Source organism: Pocillopora verrucosa, chromosome 6, assembly GCF_036669915.1.
Source record: "Pocillopora verrucosa isolate sample1 chromosome 6, ASM3666991v2, whole genome shotgun sequence".
Lineage (NCBI taxonomy): Eukaryota > Metazoa > Cnidaria > Anthozoa > Scleractinia > Pocilloporidae > Pocillopora > Pocillopora verrucosa.
Window position 1 is genome coordinate 11,152,858 of NC_089317.1, and position 18,621 is coordinate 11,171,478.

Here is an 18,621-nt window from a genome sequence, read left to right on the forward strand (position 1 = left end):
CAGAGAATAAAGAAGTTTTACAACTACTGTTCGCACAGAGCTGCCCACTAGTCATAGCGTAGAATGGCTATTGTTCTTGTGACATTTACTTACAGTTCAAGAAGACGCATAGGTCTGTCATAACGCTTATTACTATTCATGGAAGCCCAGAAAGAAGCTTTTTTTATTGGTTGCTATGAACGCGCGGCAATACTCATTAACTTGAAGGTGACGTTTTCCATGACTTTATCCATTGCACGATATGATCGGCTGTTTGAATAAACCAGCTGCTTTACTTTACTTACTTTTAAAATTCGCGGTAATAGTGAATAATTTTACAACTGAATGGTTTTTATGAATGGTCTATTATTTAGTCTTGGTAACCATTGTTATTCAATCGAAGGCTTAAAACAATAGCTCGCTCGCTCAAGACGCGCCATTTTCAAACGCGAATTCAACCAGCAGTTTTCAAACTGAAAAGGATAGTGGTTCCCGTTGACCAATTTGTAAACTTTTTGCAGATTCTTGATGAGAAAAGATGAATTTTCCATAAACCGTGCGTTGGTTGTCGAAATTCAGTAAACGTTTTCAGAAATTTGCTTTGGAAAACGGACTCCATACAAAAAAAGGTCAATTTTTCCTTATTTTCAAGTGCAAAAGGATACTCCTTCCACTTGTTCAATCTTCTTTATTTTAGTCTTAAATTGTTGATACAACATTCCTCTTCAAAATTCCGTGCGTGGGTTTTAAGATTTTTAATTCTTGAAATCAGGAAAGCAAGTTTTATCAACGCTACTTTTAATTTTGGGCTTTTCAGAGCGCGTATTTGCGCTTCGGTGATCATGAATATTTAATGAATGTCACAATATTCTGCCCTATGTTTAGTTTTAAATTTTTTTACATATCGTTTAAAAAATTATTGAAAAATTATTTTTAAAAAAATTAATAAACGTTTGAGTCGTAGTTATTCCTGTCAGTGGTGAAATACAGGAAAGGCTCCAGTCTCTGGTCGTTCGCCTGAACTGACTAAATGAGTTTAGTCAGTGAAGCTAGTCAGCAGATGACTTTTTCATCGCCGGAATATCGCTGAACGACCTCGCTGAACAAGAAAGGCTGCCTTCCCTTCGCTACGTAAGTAACCATTTCTTGTTTGACACATCGGTGGTTTCACTCGCATTGATATTTCATTGTTCCGCTTCGAGACACGCGGTTAACAATACTCACGAGCAAGGAGTTAAGATACAACTTATTAACTTTTACTATTTTTATCATCCAATTACAGGTCGGAGCCATTTCTGCATTTAGTCGCTAGTGAGGATTTCTTGTTGCTTCTTGCGCTTGTTGTTACTTTACGCCGGCGCAGACGACAGAAAAGACGTAATGTAAGGCCTAAAAGGTTTTGGCTTCGAGAAATCTTTCGTAATCGCAAAAGATGTGGGGAATTTCACAATCTTGTACGGGAACTTCGACTTGGTGATCGCGAGCTGTACTTCAAGTGAGCTACATTTTACTTGTGTTTAATTAAATTCCTGTGAGACCAAATAATCAATTTGTACCCTGTCTACCTCCCTCTAATATATCCACTACAAATCTTTAAAAACCAAATACGTATGTAATAGTCTAATGCAAAGGAAAACAGATCAGTAAGCCGTGAATTAAATAAGGAAAGTAGTCGATGTGGTAGTTCTGAGTTCTTGAAATTACTGCGAAGCAAACTTCACAAAATTAAATGTACCCAGGAAAAAAACCAAACAATTAAAGGAAATAACAGCTATTAAGTTTGAGGCTGGGTAGAAGACTAAGACTACTGTTAAACTATATTGTGCACAATACAGCATCAACAAACTTGTGAAAATCATTGTTTTTTTTAAATTTGCTTTAACTATACAATTTTTGTAAAGCGCCGCGGACAAAAAATGGATCGTTTGAGCTATAAAAGCATTTTATTATTTTTATTGTTATCATTATTTTCCCGATACAAACACATGTCACCATATCAGCCCACTCATCTCAAAGCATACTACCAAATTAAGGGAGCCAGTCTCAGCCACAGAAAGACTGGCTCTGACTTTAAGGTTCCTAGCATCTGGGAATAGTCAACAGTCAATGTCATTCTCTTATCGTGTTGGTAGACAAACAGTCAGTAGTATTATCAAGGAGACCTGCCATGCTATTTGGCAGGTGCTTAATGAAAAGTATTTGAGAGCACCAAGTTTGCCTGATGACTGGGAGGACATAGCAGAAGAGTTCATGCAACTGTGGAATTTCCCTCATTGCATCGGCGCCATCGACGGTAAACACATTGCCATTGAATGCCCAGTCAACATTGGTTTTCTATAGCACAATTACAAAGGTTTTTTCAGCATTGTTTTATTGGCCATTTGTGACGCGCACTACATTTTCAACTTCATTAATATTGGAGACTATGGAAGCAACAATGATAGTGGAGTACTGGAAAACTCAGATGTGGGAAAAGCCTTTGCTAATAATAGTCAAGGTGTTCCAGATCCAGCTCCAGTAGAAGATTGTGATATACCAATTCCATACTTCATTGTTGGGGATGATATCTTTGCGTTGAAAACATGGCTACAACGTTCATTTCTAGGCCGATCAAAGCTTCAGAAGCTCAACAAATTTTCAATTATCGTTTGTCAAGAGCTAGACACGTCATTGAGAATACTTTCGGCATTTTAAGGGCAAGATGGCGTGTTTTCAGTCGTCTAATTCAGGCCTCAGTGCAAACAGCAGAAGAAATTACCAAAGCAGCTGTGTGCCTGCATAATTACCTGAGAGAAACTAACAGTGCATCCTACTGTCCATCAGGATTTGTTGACAGTGAAGATGGAAGTGGTGATATAAGACCAGGGGAGTGGCACCAGGTTGTCCGCAATGACAGCAGAGGGGCACTGTTTGACATTGCTCCATTGAGGGGTAGAAGATATTCCAACTCAGCTATTGAAGTCCGGGAGGCATTGATGGAATATTTTGTTTCTGATTCTGGATCCCTCCCTTGGCAATGGAATCATGTAAGAAGTAGAGGCCAAATTGTTAGTTAGAAGGACAAATTTGCTAAAGCATAGAATTTGCAACTGTTGAGATCACTGGTACATTGTCTGTTAGAAACTTGTGCATTACCATTGTGTTTTTTCTCTTTCTGTAAAATACTTGTACATGGCCCAGAATCCCTGGTGAAAAGCTTTACATGACCTTTAAGATCTTTCAAGATCCTCGAGGATAATGAAAGCAAAGTGGTACCTGATATTATTTACCAAGTAGAGAGTCGTTCCTGTGGCATGCTTAAGAAAAAGAGGACTGATTTATACTATATGTCAGTTTGTGGTAATATGTAGGAGTCTAGGAGAACAAGAAAATCTGTTGAAACTCAAACCATAAACGTGTTTCCACACCTTTTTTAAGTTACCTTTGAAGAGATTGTGACAAGCAAAAAAGAATAAAAATGTAATGTTTTTACAGTTTATAGCAATAAACGTTCTTCAACAAATTAGAGAGCACAACTGATCTTGCTTACTTTACAGAACAAACAAATGTGCTTATGAGCTCCATAAATCATTTAAATACAATTCTGTAGGTACAATATCAGGCAGATAAATAAGAGCTAAAGAAATAGAAATTTTTAATGAACATTTACTGTTCCATATGATGTACCAGTAATTGTCTTGTTTTCTCAACTGTGTGGCAATTACAAAGCAACACGTTTAAAAAGAAGAACTCAGTCTAACAACAACAACTTTTAAATATGATATTGATTATCACGAACATGTTTTATCAATTTTCTGACTGTCAAAGTTGTTGAAAAAAAATATCCTTGGGGAAATACATGATTATCTCCACTTTGCATTTCTGCTAATGCAAAAGATGGAGCTGGAGGTGGTGTTGTTTCCCTGACATTTGTTTGACTGTAAACTTGTGGCATGTCATGACCTCTTTAGACGTGAGTTGGAAATCCACCCGCTAAATAATCTGGGTTAGGGTTAGAATTCTTTCTTAACAAACGAGAATAGACCACATTGCTTATTTCCATTTTGGCCATGACCCTCTCGTGGTATGGCAACTGTCGAAGTTAAGATGCAATCAAATCACCAAAAATGCTTTCTTCATCTCTTTGGGGTCGTGTTGGCTTTTCCTTGAGCCTGTCTCCAATTGTCTGCAGCATTGTCAACATCATCCTTTGCCCTATTACGCTTCGTGTACTTAGTACGACCAGTAACCTGGGACTTGAACATCACTTTGTTGTCAGGTTCTGCTGAATTTCATGACCTGTCACAGCCGTCATCTTTATCAGTGCTATCAGCTGTGAGGTCACTATCATCATTGATCACTACCCAATTACTTGTACTTCTTCGTGGTTGTATGTATGGCTCAAGCCATTCCAAATAGAGAAACAATTCTGATGTTTCTCTCTCAGCATCTGTCACAGAATCTGTTCCTGTTCCACTGACCGTAGCATTCCTGATATTCTTCTTATCTCGACTGTATCTGTTTCTTAAATTTCTGAATGCTGTTTCTGTCTCTTTTACTACAAAAATATCAATAGACACAACGAAATGAATAACGAGTTTGTATTTTTCAGCCATGCTAATCAAGGGGTTGTTATAGAAAGATTATAAAAAACACCCAGGAAAACCACAATAAAAAATCAGTGTGAATATGGCAAATAGAATTCTTATATATCTTAAGTTTAGTTAAGCTTAATGAATGTACAATTATCCTCATATTCATAACTACAAGGGTCATTTATCAGCCATTAAATCGCTTATCCGACGTTCACATAAGCATTCCACACCTATTTAAAGTCAGTCATCTTCATTTTAGATTATTACTCATGGCGTAAACAAAGGAGAACTTCCTTCAGACTCTTTCAATTAAATTGATTACAAGCGTTCATTGCCGAGAAACCATACTCCAGAGCGTTTCCCTCTTACGCCTGAGTCACTGGTTGCGATTAAAACGCCAAAACAACTAATTCGACAAACATTAAAAACATGAAGTCCAGCATGTTCAAACGCGCTACCAGTACGAAATCCAAACTGAGCAGAGAAAGAAAATAATCCATAAATGAATAACCTGACGGAAAACTGACCTCCTTCGCCACATCCTCCCATGCTCTTTCCTTCTTGTGTCTGTCTTTGAAATCTTTGGAGATTTGTCATACAGGATCGGGAATTTTCTCACCGATTCTGCCAGTTTTTCATCAACTGTTGCACAAGCGACTAAATACAAGAATGGCTCCGACCTGTGATTGGATGATAAAAATAGTAAAAGTTAATAACTTATATCTTAACTCCTTGCCCGTGAGGATGGTTAACCGCATTTCTCGAAGCGGAACAATGAAATATCAATTAGAAAACACCGATGAGTCAAACAAGAAATGGCTACTTACATAATGAAGAGAAGGCACAGTCTAGCTTGTTCAGCGAAGTCGTTCAGCGATACTCCGGCGATGAAAAAGTCATCTGCTGACTAGCTCCGCTGACTAAATTTATTTAGTCAGTTCACGCGGACGACCAGAGACTGTAGCCATTCCTGTATCTCACCGCTGACAGGAATAGCTCTGACTCAAGCGTTTATTAATTTTTTTCAATAATTTTTCAATAATTTTTTAAACAGTTTTTGAAAAAAAAATTAAAACTAAACTAGTGAGCAGCGCTGTAACAGTAGTAGAACAATAGTTTTAAAACTTCTTTATTCTCTGACGCGTTTCGTCTAACTGTCGTTAGCATCTTCAGGAAGTTGTACAAGTCAACACTAAACGCCTATATTTATAAGCCTTTGTTAACGGCTATAGCGGGGGCCAATGACCATAAGGGCTTGGCTGGACCTACGAGCAGGAATAGGCAAAGCTGTGAAAAATTTGAAAATTTCTTCTGAAAAATTGAAGCGGTTTTTTACAGATGATGCCTGGCAGTCGGCAAATTACGTTAGGATGTGTTACGTGAAAATTCATTGATTTTCCCGTGTGTGTTATTCGGTACATATTCATTCGTAAACTTTCACATTTAACCATTTCAAGTCCTCCCATTATAATAAATTAAAAAAATGCATAAAAAACCACAGTAGCTTTTGAATAGATTTTTGTTGTTACTCGCTTTCATCATATGCACCTGCTTGTCGGCACTTTTGTTATTTATTACATGGTTTTTTTAGGTAAATATAAGTGTTAACGGTCTTTCTGGAAACATTGGTTTTCATGGTAGACAGCAGCTGAGTTTATACATAAAGTAGTTTTTTTTGAGTTTGTATAAAACCTTTAAGCAGAAACCTTTAATTGCTTTTTCGTTTTTTTATTTCCTGAGCTGCGCTACTGCAATTAAGATAGGTATTGTTTTCTATATCAGAGCTGTAAAATCGCACCTAGGTTTCCTACTTTAATGGCCTAGAGTTTATTGCATCCGTCTTTTTTATTTTGAGATTCTTTCCATCGTAGAAACAGATGGAATATTTAAGTAGTTTTCGTTTAACTTCAAAGAGACTTTTTTCCGCTCCTTTGTGTCCTTATTCAAATATTGCGATTTGTGTAACAATAGCACTTCACACCAGTTACTTCTTAAGCAAGTACCTTGTACAGCTTTGATGATTACAAACTAGAGTATGCTAGAGGTCATGTCGCTTGTTGGCCTGACCTAGAATAAAAGTACTGTGGAACCAAAGATTGTCTTATCCTTGACGTCCGTATAAGCTCGCTCGAAGTAGATCTCCGTGTACCAGGAAATCGTGACGAGTTTCCGTTCTCGCTGCCAAGTCGTCTCTACAGAGTTATTTCCCCCAGTTGTTATTGTGCCGTCCGCGAAGAGTCAGTTTTCCAGTTTGGGGCGAAAACGTATCGTCACAGATGACTTGTGTACTTTACGGAAAAAGTGACTTATGTTTTACTCATTCTTTCTTAAATTTAAGTGGTATAAATACCTTGTCTAAAACGGTAGTGTGATGCAATAGCAAACAAGGTATACTCGTTCCAATACAGCGTCATGTGATGAACAGCCTTCATTAATTTTAGAACAAGTTTTATAAAATCATTTTACTATTTCTTGTTATAGCCGAAAACTGTTCAAAGATTGGTTGTACCATCACTGCAAACAGTCAAGGTACTACGACGTGATTCAGTGCGAGAGCTACTGCCACTGGTTTGACAAGTAAGACATTTTTTTGGTTTGTTTTGTCTTCTTCCTTTTTTAGGTCTAGTGGAGTTGTTAGAAATTATCAAGCAAAATTAATCCGCGACTTTCTTCCTTTACGTGTTGTGCAAAAACAGATGAAGAGCCCAATGAATGGATTTGTCCTTCATGTGAACAATAACCTAGAAAATCAATTTTCCACGAAAAAAAACTCTCTCGATCGTGGCCAAGCCATACTTCTCCAGCAGAGCATACTGTAAATTAAAAACATCGGTCGCAGCGTCACGCAACATTGCGTGATTTTCCAAACGTGAGATGCAGTTGCTGCATTATTTTAAAACTTAGAAATTACATGGCCCTGTAGTGATAAAAGAGGGCTTCATTTGCAAGCACTGTAGACTTCAACATAAGAAGAACCTAATAAATCGCTCTTTCAGTTTTTATCTCAGTGTATAAATTATTTAGCCAGAACGAAAAAAAAATTAATCTACGCATGAGTTGGAGCCATTCCTGTCTGCGGTGAAATACAGGAATGGCTCCAGTCGTTGGTCGTCTGCCTAAACTGACTAAATGAGTTTTGTCAGCGGAGCTTGTCAGTGGATGACTTTTTCATCGCCGGAATATCCTCAGGTTAATTAAGGCCTGGGTCAAAAATGATTTTCGCCTCCAGTGCCCCCCAGCAAGGTTCGCGGAATTCGCGTGGACTGCGCGAGTAACCATAGTTACTTGGAATCAAGATCGTGTAATTCGTGAACGGCATCCGCCATTTTGAAGTGTCGGCTTTGCAGTGGTTTTCCCATCTTCGCTGGTGAATCCGACAATCAAGAGGAGGACATCAAAAGAAGGTAATAACATTTTCTTTGCTATCTTCATTTCCTCAAAAAATGGCATGATATCGCTATCTTAAAGCCAAAGAGAACCCTTTTGAACCTACGAAGACTTCTAAACACCGCTCTCAACATGTTCATTGATTTCACTACAAATACAATGCAACATGAATTTATAATATAGCGCTCATTTCTAGAGCTCAATAGCGTTTTACAATGTTTGTAACTTTTGCATAGAAAAAAGTACTATGTTTTGTAACAAATGCATAGAAAAAAGTTTCATTGTGGATATACCATTCAATTTTGAAATTACATTTAGCTTGATAAATCCTCTATCACATCGTGATGTGTAAACTTATGGTGTTTATCAAAATTGAGGCTTTTGAATGCTTTGGAAACAATTTCTCCAAGAAGCAGATGAATTTACTGACAAACATAATCCCCCAAAGCAGTTGTTAGGTAAGTTTAATTGCTGACATGTAAGATGTAGATTGTCTTGTCATAAATTGTCCTTTGAAAACTAGGAGGAAAAAAGCTGTACTAATGTGTGTTAGTTTATTCCGAGGTCCCTTACTGAATTGCTATAAATATATAATAATAATAATTTTAATTACTCACACAGAAAACCAGCCAGCCCTTGCAGATTCCAAAGGGAATCTACTTGATTAAAACCAGTTTTATTTACTGTTATCCCTATTTGTTTTCTTGAAGAGGTCCTTCCAGTTATTCCACACAACTAATTTATTACAAGCATGTTAATGGTGTTATTTATGAGGCATTTTTTTGGTTTTTAAATCATGTTATATCAGTTTCAATTATAGTCAACAGTTTGGTTTTTAAGTTTTGACCGGTAATAATTGCAACAATCATTGTCAATGATGGACTTGTAATTGATATATGTGTCTATTTGAATGTAAATATTCTACCCACTACACCAGTGGAGTATCTTTTAATTCAAATGCATCACAAAAGTTTTGATACATGCATATAATTTTGACCATAGCCTTCTCTCTTTATTGATAAGACATGATTAATTACCAGTGCTTACTCACTTGCCCCAAGTGGGGCACTGTTTTTTTTTGTGACAAGAGTAAACACAAACTGGTATAAGATGTGTCATCTTCTCAGCCCTACTCATAAAAGATGTGCTATCTTAAGAGCAGGATAGGTTGCCCTTTTTACAAAGTCAGAAAGGAAAATTTTAAAATTGTATTTCTTGCTTTTTTTGTTGCTCTTCTAAGTCAATATTCCTGTTAGAAGGCTATGGTGGCCTAACTGGTTAAAACTCTGGTTTATAATTTTAAGTTTGATCTGCCAGTTGCTTGCCTAAATTCAATTTCATAGATCAATAATTGGCAGGAATTGGGAAATAAATTGGTACATGTATGTTATGTAGCAGCGATGTAAAATTATAGAGATGAGTATGACCTATGAAGTAATTTGTACCTGATGGACCCTAGAGCACCTTATCTGTGCATTATTAAAAATGTCCCTCTAACATTCATTCACAATTGGTAAAGCAGAAGTACAAAATTAGTTTAGACCAAGAGCACACATAAACTTGCTAAAGACATGCACATACATTATAATTTTAACCTTGCAAAGCCCAATAAAAAGACTCCTGCTGTGACATGGCTAGGGTCACTTTACCTGGTTAGAGTGTTAATTATTACTTTCTTAAGCAGAGGTTTCATTAAGATTTTGAGGTGATGGGAAATGTACAAGGAAGCAGGCAAAATATGTTTTGATTCTGATTTATGTCAGTCACAATATGCAGGAAAAATTATGTTCCCAGCCAGTCAATTTGCCCAGTGTCAGGCCCGTGAAACCCCTGCTTAAGTTTATAGTATTTAGTGAGATATTATGAAAGCCAGTGTTGCCATAATGCCTGTTGTTGTTGCTCTTCTTACAGGGCTGGCATCCAAACATTCTTGAGCCATGGAAACCAAAAGTGGAATGTTTTGCTTAACACCTACTTTGAACAGAATTTTACCAACTAAAGGGAAAAAATATCACTGGCTTCATTAATTCTTTACAGGAGGAAAGGAGCTGTCACAAGCTTTTCCAAAATCGATGATGTAGCCATGTTTGTTACTCACAAGAAAATTATTAGCCTTCAAATCACAGTGAAGAAAGCCTTTTGTGTGAATATGTGAAAGGGCTTCTGTCAAATCATGTGAAATAATTAACCAGTCATTTGTTATGAGTGAGCTTTGCACATTCTGTATTGTTGCACTGTTTTTCTGACAAGACAATAGTTTGCTTATTGTTACAGATGTATTTTCTTCCCCTTTAAACTCCATTATTAAGGAAATGGGCTGCTTTTGAAGCTGCATACCTATTATGGTTGGGATATTGTTATGTGCGAGTGCCTGCATAATGTGAGCCTCCTTCATTATCTCTGTGGTGTCCTGCATCAGAGACTGTTTTTCCACAACTTTTACATCAAATCGTGTGTACTGTCTCAGAAGGCATCGACCATAGGATCCTTCTCCCATTATTATATTCTCTTCATTGGTTGGAAGAAGTTCAGTATGATTGATTAAGTTTACAGAGGATTATTTGGTACTTGCATTCCTTTTAAAAAACTGGAAAATGAAGGCAAATATATTATAGAGAGTGTGCTTAAATAAATGCTAGATTGCAACACAAGTAAAGGTGAAGATTGTTGATCTCATTGTTTGGCATGCAAATTACTACAAAGTAAGTAGAAACATTACTCCTCCTCCAGATGGACTAGACATTAGCATTGAATTTTATTTTTTTCTTGGCGTGCTCTCCCTCGACGCTGCCGCTTTTTCTTAATTGCGTCTTTCCTTTTTTGGAGCTGAAGTTCCTTCACTTTTGTTTGTGCTTCAGCAAGGCTTATTTTAAATATTTTCTCAAAGTGGCCATTCACTTTTGAATAAATGTGTTTTACAGCAGTTTTAATGGCTTTTTGCGTTGGTTTCACTTTACTTTGTGTCTTCACCCCACTTTCAATAAGGGCCTCTTTTAAAAGTTTTCGGGTTTTGAAAGTTTCTCCACTAGGGAAAAAATTATGGATGGCATAATAGTGCACTTGAAAACCTCCACAATTTGACAGTGTGTGCTGTTTCTTCTGCGCTGTATTAAGAGCTTTCCAGTTTACCATTGAAAACGTGTCTTGGTACTGGGCCCTGGCTTTTGAGTTCATCTTTCGGAAAGAGCTGTAAATTGCTTTGGATTTCTTGACGTAGGTATAACTCTCGACCGCCAAGACTTCCTGACTGTCACCGTCGAACGCTGTTTTTGGCTGTTGAGAGTATCATATTACGCTGCCACAATTCAGTCCGAGAGAGATGGTAGTGATACACATTTCTGCCAAGTATGAGAAAAATCCCTCGCAAATCCCTTAGCCCCATCTAGCTAAGTTATTCTCAATTTTGTGAAAATATGGGTTAAAGACAGGGTGACCCAGGCCTTAATTAACCTGAGTCGCTGAATGACCTCGCTGAACAAGCTAGACTCTGCCTTCTCTTCATTATGTAAGTAGCCATTTCTTGTGTGACTCATCGGTGTTTTCACATTGATATTTCATTGTTCCGCTTCGAGACATGCGGTTAACCATACTCACGAGCAATGAGTTAACATATAAGTTATTAACTTTTACTATTTTTATCATCCAATCACAGGTCGGAGCCATTCCTGTATTTAGTCGTTAGTACTGTTGCATTGCCCGCCATTTGTTTCCCGAGGGAGCGGTCTGGGACCCAGTGTTTAGTGATTGGCTAGTAGTCTTGTGCTTATGCCTATGATTTTGCTAACCGTGTCCTCACTAGAAATGACAACGACATAAGCATAAGCCTAAGCGTAAGAGGAACGCAAGGTTTTGATATTCTTATGCTTATGTTTATGCTTATGTCGCGGTTGTCCTCACTAGCGCATAAGTTTCCTATGCTTATGCTTATGCTTATGCTTGAGTCGCTAGTGAGTACCGGGCTTAAGACCTAAGACCCCTCGAAGGACTGGTTCAGGATCTAGATTTTCGCTCTTGAAAAACACTCCAAAACTAAGACCCCTATTTGAATTCATGGCCAATTACAGTGTAATTAAATAACCCAACACTTGAATGCAGTTCGAGTCACGACTTTTGGGAATTTCACGATAATTCAATTCAGTCCTAAACATTTAATTACTATATATTAAAGTTCACACGGCAACCAGGTGGACAATCAGACATAGTTTGAAGCTACACTGGTTTGCAGATTTAATGAATGTAACCGAAGAAGTTACAATTCATAGACCCAACGTTTCGACACTCCTGTCTAGTGCCTTCATCAGGGGTGATCTAAAAGCGGTTTTTCTTTGCAAAAAGGAAAATTCAGCTTGATCGGAGCATACTTGCCTAACCAACCATACAATTGGGTGGGATAATTCTAAAATTATCACTACTAATCGGCGTTACCACCAGCGCCTTTGTTTGGAGGCTTGGCACATTAACTCCGCCCACGCTCCTTTAAATCGTGACGATGGCGGTCTGCTTCCTGACGCCTATTTACACCTCGTCAGAAAAAAGGCCGCTAATTAGTGATCATATAAAAGGACCTCTTGTTGCAGCGTTTAGATCACCCCTGATGAAGGCACTAGACAGGAGTGTCGAAACGTTGGGTCTATGAATTGTAACTTCTTCGGTTACATTCATTAAATCTGCAAACCAGTGTAGCTTCAAACTATGTCTGATTTAATTACTAATTATATACGTCGGAGAATTCTCTCCATGTGCCGCGTTTCGAGCGAAAGGCCGTTTTGACTATCATGCTGGAAAATTTTGCTTTTGCGGCAAAAATAAAAATCAGAAGACCCCTCAAAAACGCATTCTGAACATCGAGCGCTGTTTAAATGGCCCTTGTGTTTCTGTAGTTTGTAGCGCCTTTTTTATAGTCGGTTGGTCGGTTGCTAGACGTGAGTGGGTTTTCAATCGTCTTCCAATGCCATTTATATATATCACTGATGAAAATTATAATTCGCGCTAGGCTAAACATTTTTCCTGAAAAACCTTTGCCCTAAAATACGATTTACCCATTTATCTCAGTATCCGAGTGAAATTGGATAATGTGACTCCTTGTAATGGAAGGAAAGAAATTGGCCACGCTACCGGTTGTTTGTCATCATCTTTTAAATAATTTAAGTATTAAAATTTTTTTGTAATCGTTTCTTTGATAGACCTTCTTCAAGCACCGCTACGAAGCCTTAATTAGGCTGCGAGGACCATTTGCATTAGCCTTCTTTTGTTATGAATAGCAGGAACATTAAAAATTAATAAGCAATAAGTTCACTAAAGTAAAGTCTAGGAATCTCGCAAACAAGAACATAGGGTAAAAATCACCGCTGTACCGTAGGAGATATTTCAATTTGCTGTATTTAAAGAACAGCATCTAGTCTCCATCGTACAGTTGGATGTAATCGAACACCTGTAATCGGACAGTTGAAGCAGTCAATCATACTAAGTCCACTCAGCTAATCCACCAATCACAGAAATGATCACAATAACCATAGCAACAACCACTTATCCCAAGAAAAACTGGGGAATTTCCAAAATGGAGGAATTTTAAACAAAAGACGTTGTCTCCACTGGAGATATTTGCTTTTGATTTACTTGCTTTTTTCGGAAATTGAAATGGTTATGATTAATTGGTGACAGGATTTCTTGTTGTCCAATTCTGTCTGTAATCATATTCGTCATCATGCTTCGCGCTCGTCCGATTTTGTTTAAGACTTGTATGATCATAGGCCGAATTGGACTCCATTCAGTCCCAGTACCATTATGAATCACAACATATCCAACGTCCCAAACATATCTTGGCGTCCCCTTTGTTTTATGTCATGAAAGTTGAGTGTTTACAGGAATAAATGCGGTCGCTAGGTCGCAAAACGACATTACCATCAATCTGCTTCACACTAATTTTACAGCATTTGGTTCAAAAGATAAATAATAATAATAATAATAATAAGCTTATCATGTTTCTTATCCTTTACAAAATAATATTTTTATATGGAAAGTTACAAAAGCTTTAACACGCGAAAGAAGATGAACTGAGCTGTTCTTGAATTGATGTCCTTGTTTCCATTATCGGAACTGGTTAGATCAAATGACCACCACAAACCGCATAATATCAAGCCAAGCTTTATTAATTATTCGATCTAAAAGAAATACATTTATAACTCGCAATCAGAACAAACACAAATCAAGTCTTAATCTCGTAGCTAAATTAAAAAACTTCCATGTAAAACCTACTTCTGTGGCGGGTCGTTGTAACAGTCTCACTTTATAGGTTAGCAGATTCTCCAGGTAAGCGGATTTAGAGACAGAAAAAATGACAACAAAACAACTTCTTTCTCACTTCGATTCCGGTAAAAAAAACTGACCTGAAACATAATAATCTAACGCTTTTAAATCAATCAATAGAATTAATGTCAATCACGATTTTTATCATTATCATTTATCTATCAAGAAGAGGCAACGCCTATTTGATAAACAGAACAGTTCTTTCAACACTTTATTGCTTGAAGAATACTACTGGAAGTTACACACGAGAGCCGCGATCGGAAAAACTGATTTTCTTTGCGTCTAAAGTTTCTCGAAAATTGAAAACAGGCAACTTATTTTCGCAGAATACGTTAAAATGGCCTTTCGCTCGAAAGTCATTTTCAACTCGTGTTTGAACCTATAAATTCTTTAAACTTTTCCTGTTTTGGCTATTATTGTCTCATGATTGTCCTCTGGCTGGAAATACACGGCGTCTTTTTGAGATTCTTTCTGTTATTTTATTCGGTAACCTCTGCTGTAACTACTTATAATGTAGGTTTCTTCAAGCCAACTGCCCATGATCTTAGCAACTCTAGCTAACGAAATTTGTCTAGCATGTTTCTAAAATGCCATGATTAAGAAGAAGATAATACCTGGATTTCATTTTTACATCACGGCAACCAATTCCAAACATCAGTCAAGTTTTCTCTTTAGTTTTAAAGTTGAGTTGATGTTGTTATTGGCTATATTAAATGGGTTGAAAAGTTTTAGATGGTATTTTCTCATGTTTGCAAATAGTCGAATTTACTGGAAGGTAGAGTTATTGCAACATGTTAACATGAAACACAACAATAAATTTTATTGATGTGTAAAAAGTTTTCATTTGACTACCTACTGGCAAGTAGTTGTATTATATTTCAACCCAACTATTTTCCACAATTTGTAACACCTTTACAAAATAATTAGTCAGGGAAACAAGTCAGAGAACAGCTCAGGGAAAAGGCTTATAAAACTTTCGCTAGTATGAGAATTAATGATAACCGAACTGTAAATAGGATAGCTTAAATCGTCTCAAAAAGCAAAACGATGGTTGGAGATGTAAGAAAAACAAAAAACATTTTTTTTTTGTTCAAAGGTTGTGTCAATAAGTTAAACAACACTGCGGACATTGATTGCAATTCCTCGTAATACGAACAAACTAATATGCTTCGTACAGTCAGTCACGGACTTTGGAGAAATGGAAATTATCAAGCGTGTTCTGTTTTGCTTTTTTGATTGGCGATGATGTTGGCACTTTAGAGAGAGGGTAAATGTTTTGTTCGGTTGGTCATGACTTTTATTGCATTTGGTGGCTTTTAAAAAACCCGTTTGTGAGGCAAACTAAGATAATTTATCAATTGCTCATCAATCAGCAACAATCAGCAGCAGTGTCTTGGCTGTAGCTGTGTTGGCGAAACGAACTGGTGGACTCTGCGAACTTAATCTTCACGAGGAGGGATCGCAACAGCAGGTCCAGGGCAAACTCTGCGAAGGTTGCGTAGAAGTAGCGGTCGTCTTGTTTAAGCTTAACGTCCCATTTTTCACCAAGCAGGGGATCGAGATCGTCGAGTCGATTCTTCGATTTCTCCACCTTGAAATTGTTTTCAACCGCTAACCCAAGTAATTCAAGATCGTGGCGGAGATCAGCTGGGCCCATTTTGATGACGAAGGTGCGAGCTGCCTTGGAAGACATTCCTCTGTAGATCTCGCAGCGAAGCTTGGCTGCCAAGTCGTACCACCGAACTTGAAGCTGATAGGCGCGGTTGGCCATGTGTAGCTGCAGGGACTGGGACAGCCGCAGGATGGCTCCTTGTCGGACTTCTAGGACCTCTTTCTTTAACTGAGACGAAACTCTAGTGTCCTAAAGTGTGTGTACCGCGGATGCCGGGCAGGTCAACCTGAAGTTTGCTAGCGGGCGAACGGCGACACCATCTGACAGCTGGCACTTCTGAGCATTAATAAGAACCTCTAAGCCGGACTCGTCTTGGTAGAGCTCCAGGACAATGAAGACGACGTCTGCACTGTTCGGGGTGAGGCTCACGAGATCTCCGCAGCTGATTTTGATACCATCAAGGCGAACGATCGTCGCGAACTGCGGGGCTATGGCTGACTGGACACTGACAGGCGCCAATACGGGAGGTGGTGGTTATGTTGCTGGTGATGTTGCTGGTGCTGCTTGGGGCATAGCTGCTGGTCTTCTCCTCTTGACAGTATCAGGAGTGGGTTCTGGCGGTGGTAGTACATCGCGGAAAGAAGCAATGATTTCTTCGTTCCCGCACTCCACTGTAACGAGTTCTAGAAAAGGATCCACCACTCTGACCGCGGCCGGTTTTCTGATGCCCTCGATGCTGATGAAAACTTCGTCGCCTGGCAGAAACTTGTTGAAATTCACGCTGGGTCTCCAACGCTTTCTGGAGCGAACGTCAATCAGTGTACAGGGGCGAAGACAGTCGGCGCCGAGAACTGTGTCAAACTGTCGGCTCCAACCATCGAAGGTAACCTTGTACCTGTCGCCTTTTTGACTTAAGATGGTGCATATATACCATCGACCGTCATGAAGACCTTCGTATTTTTTTCCGATTTCATAAACCATAGTTTACTTCGTCGTGTACACGCGATTAATGAGCGAGATAAATAAACGAACCAAGATTTCTACTTGTTTATCTGTCGCTATGGCTACCAAACAACGATTGTAAAGGATCCCGGAACGAGGTTGCTCATTGGCTTGTTTTGGTCACGTGTGCAAACGAAGTGTTGCTATGGTAAAGCTGAGTTGGAAGTGAGCGTGCACCTACGTGGAGCGGGAATCTACAACGTATACTTAAGCTTTTCGAAAAGTAACTAGACTACCGACGTGTTATCTGAAACTGACGGCAATAACGGGCCAAAAAGGAAGGTAAAATTCCGCACAGCCCCACACTACATTATATGTTCAGTTCTTGGATAGAGTGACAAAAACAATACATTACCATTGGGAAAACAGATTTGTTTTACGATAGTATGGGGCAGTACGGAAATTTTACTAAAAGGAATATTTCTGTAATGTTTTGCTTTCTTGGCGAAATTGATGGTCGAACCTCGCAAATCTGCCGCATTTGAGTCTTAACACAAATTGAAAACCCGGCATTTGAAAGGATATTTAATTTTACATCTGACCGATTTTTAAACACTATAACCTAATCAAGATAACGCCACTAATTACGTCTATTCTTCTTCGATGAAAAGCGCTACGTTTCGGTTGTCTGCACAAGAAACAATACTTTCGAACACTGCTTACACGGGGGATTACATGATTGACAGTCGGATTGACAGGCCTGCGTGAAGTTACGCATGCTCTCTTTCTCTTTTCTAGCTTATTTGCATTTTCCCGTGCGACGTTTTTCAATGGGCGCGATTCTGTAATTTCGGAAATGTCACGTCCATAGTAAGCAAACAGGATTGTGGAGGGTGTATGTGGGAATAGGCTCTCTTGTCTGTATTATTAATTTACTAATCATTCCTGTTCCCAATGCTTTGATGAGGTTGGGCTGTCAAGGTAAAGGGACTGAAGATTTTAGTAGGAAGTGACCTTTTTCAAACCTGGAAACTATCATCGTGAAAGCCATACTTGTGCCTGGTAACTCATTCTTATTCTGATAAACTAGGTTTAAGAAGGATAAAATATTTTATTACAAATATTTGATGCATAGGCTGTGCACAAATATTTAATTTAACTATACTTTTATAGCCAATACCAATCCCTACACATGATGAAATATCAGTAGGATCAGTGGAAAAATGTACCAAACATTTGCAAGATTTGATGTAATTATTTTAATTACATGAATATTATTTGATACTAGGAGATCTAAGAATATTCAAAAGAATGTAAACTTTGTTTGAAAAATTAGAACTCAGCATAGGCCAAATAAACAAGATTCTTGGAAAAAGAAATGTGTACTAATGAAAAAAGCTAAGCAACCTTTTTACCAGTTTTATATGTTGAAAACACACACACATGCAGATTTCTTATAAACCTGTAGTTCAAGCCTGCCATGACTTCAAAATTTTCATGCACACCTCAAAAGGAGGAGAAATACATTTCAAGTTTCTATTTATTCAGTTTAGGTTGTCAGGTAAATTGAGTCAAACAAAGAAATTTTTGCAACTTATTTATTAGGTTAGCCTTCCTAGAACAATCAACCTTATGTACAAATAAGACTACATATCTACCAATGATGCACAAGAGAACTATCTGTGGTAGGAGGGCAAGCTTTCCTTTCTTCATTAAAAAAATACTGAGGTTATCATCTTTCCACAAGCTCAGTGGAAAGTGAGAGTGAGAGGGACTGATAGTGACTATGTTGTTTGAGTAAATATCCAGAGAAGGATAAAA

The 18,621-nt window shown here is 38.1% G+C and overlaps 1 pseudogene; it reads left to right on the forward strand.

Moving 5' to 3' along the window:
- Positions 1-507: 507 nt before the first annotated feature.
- LOC131783820 (uncharacterized) lies at positions 508-3,035 on the forward strand (annotated as a pseudogene).
- The last annotated feature ends 15,586 nt before the right edge of the window (positions 3,036-18,621 follow it).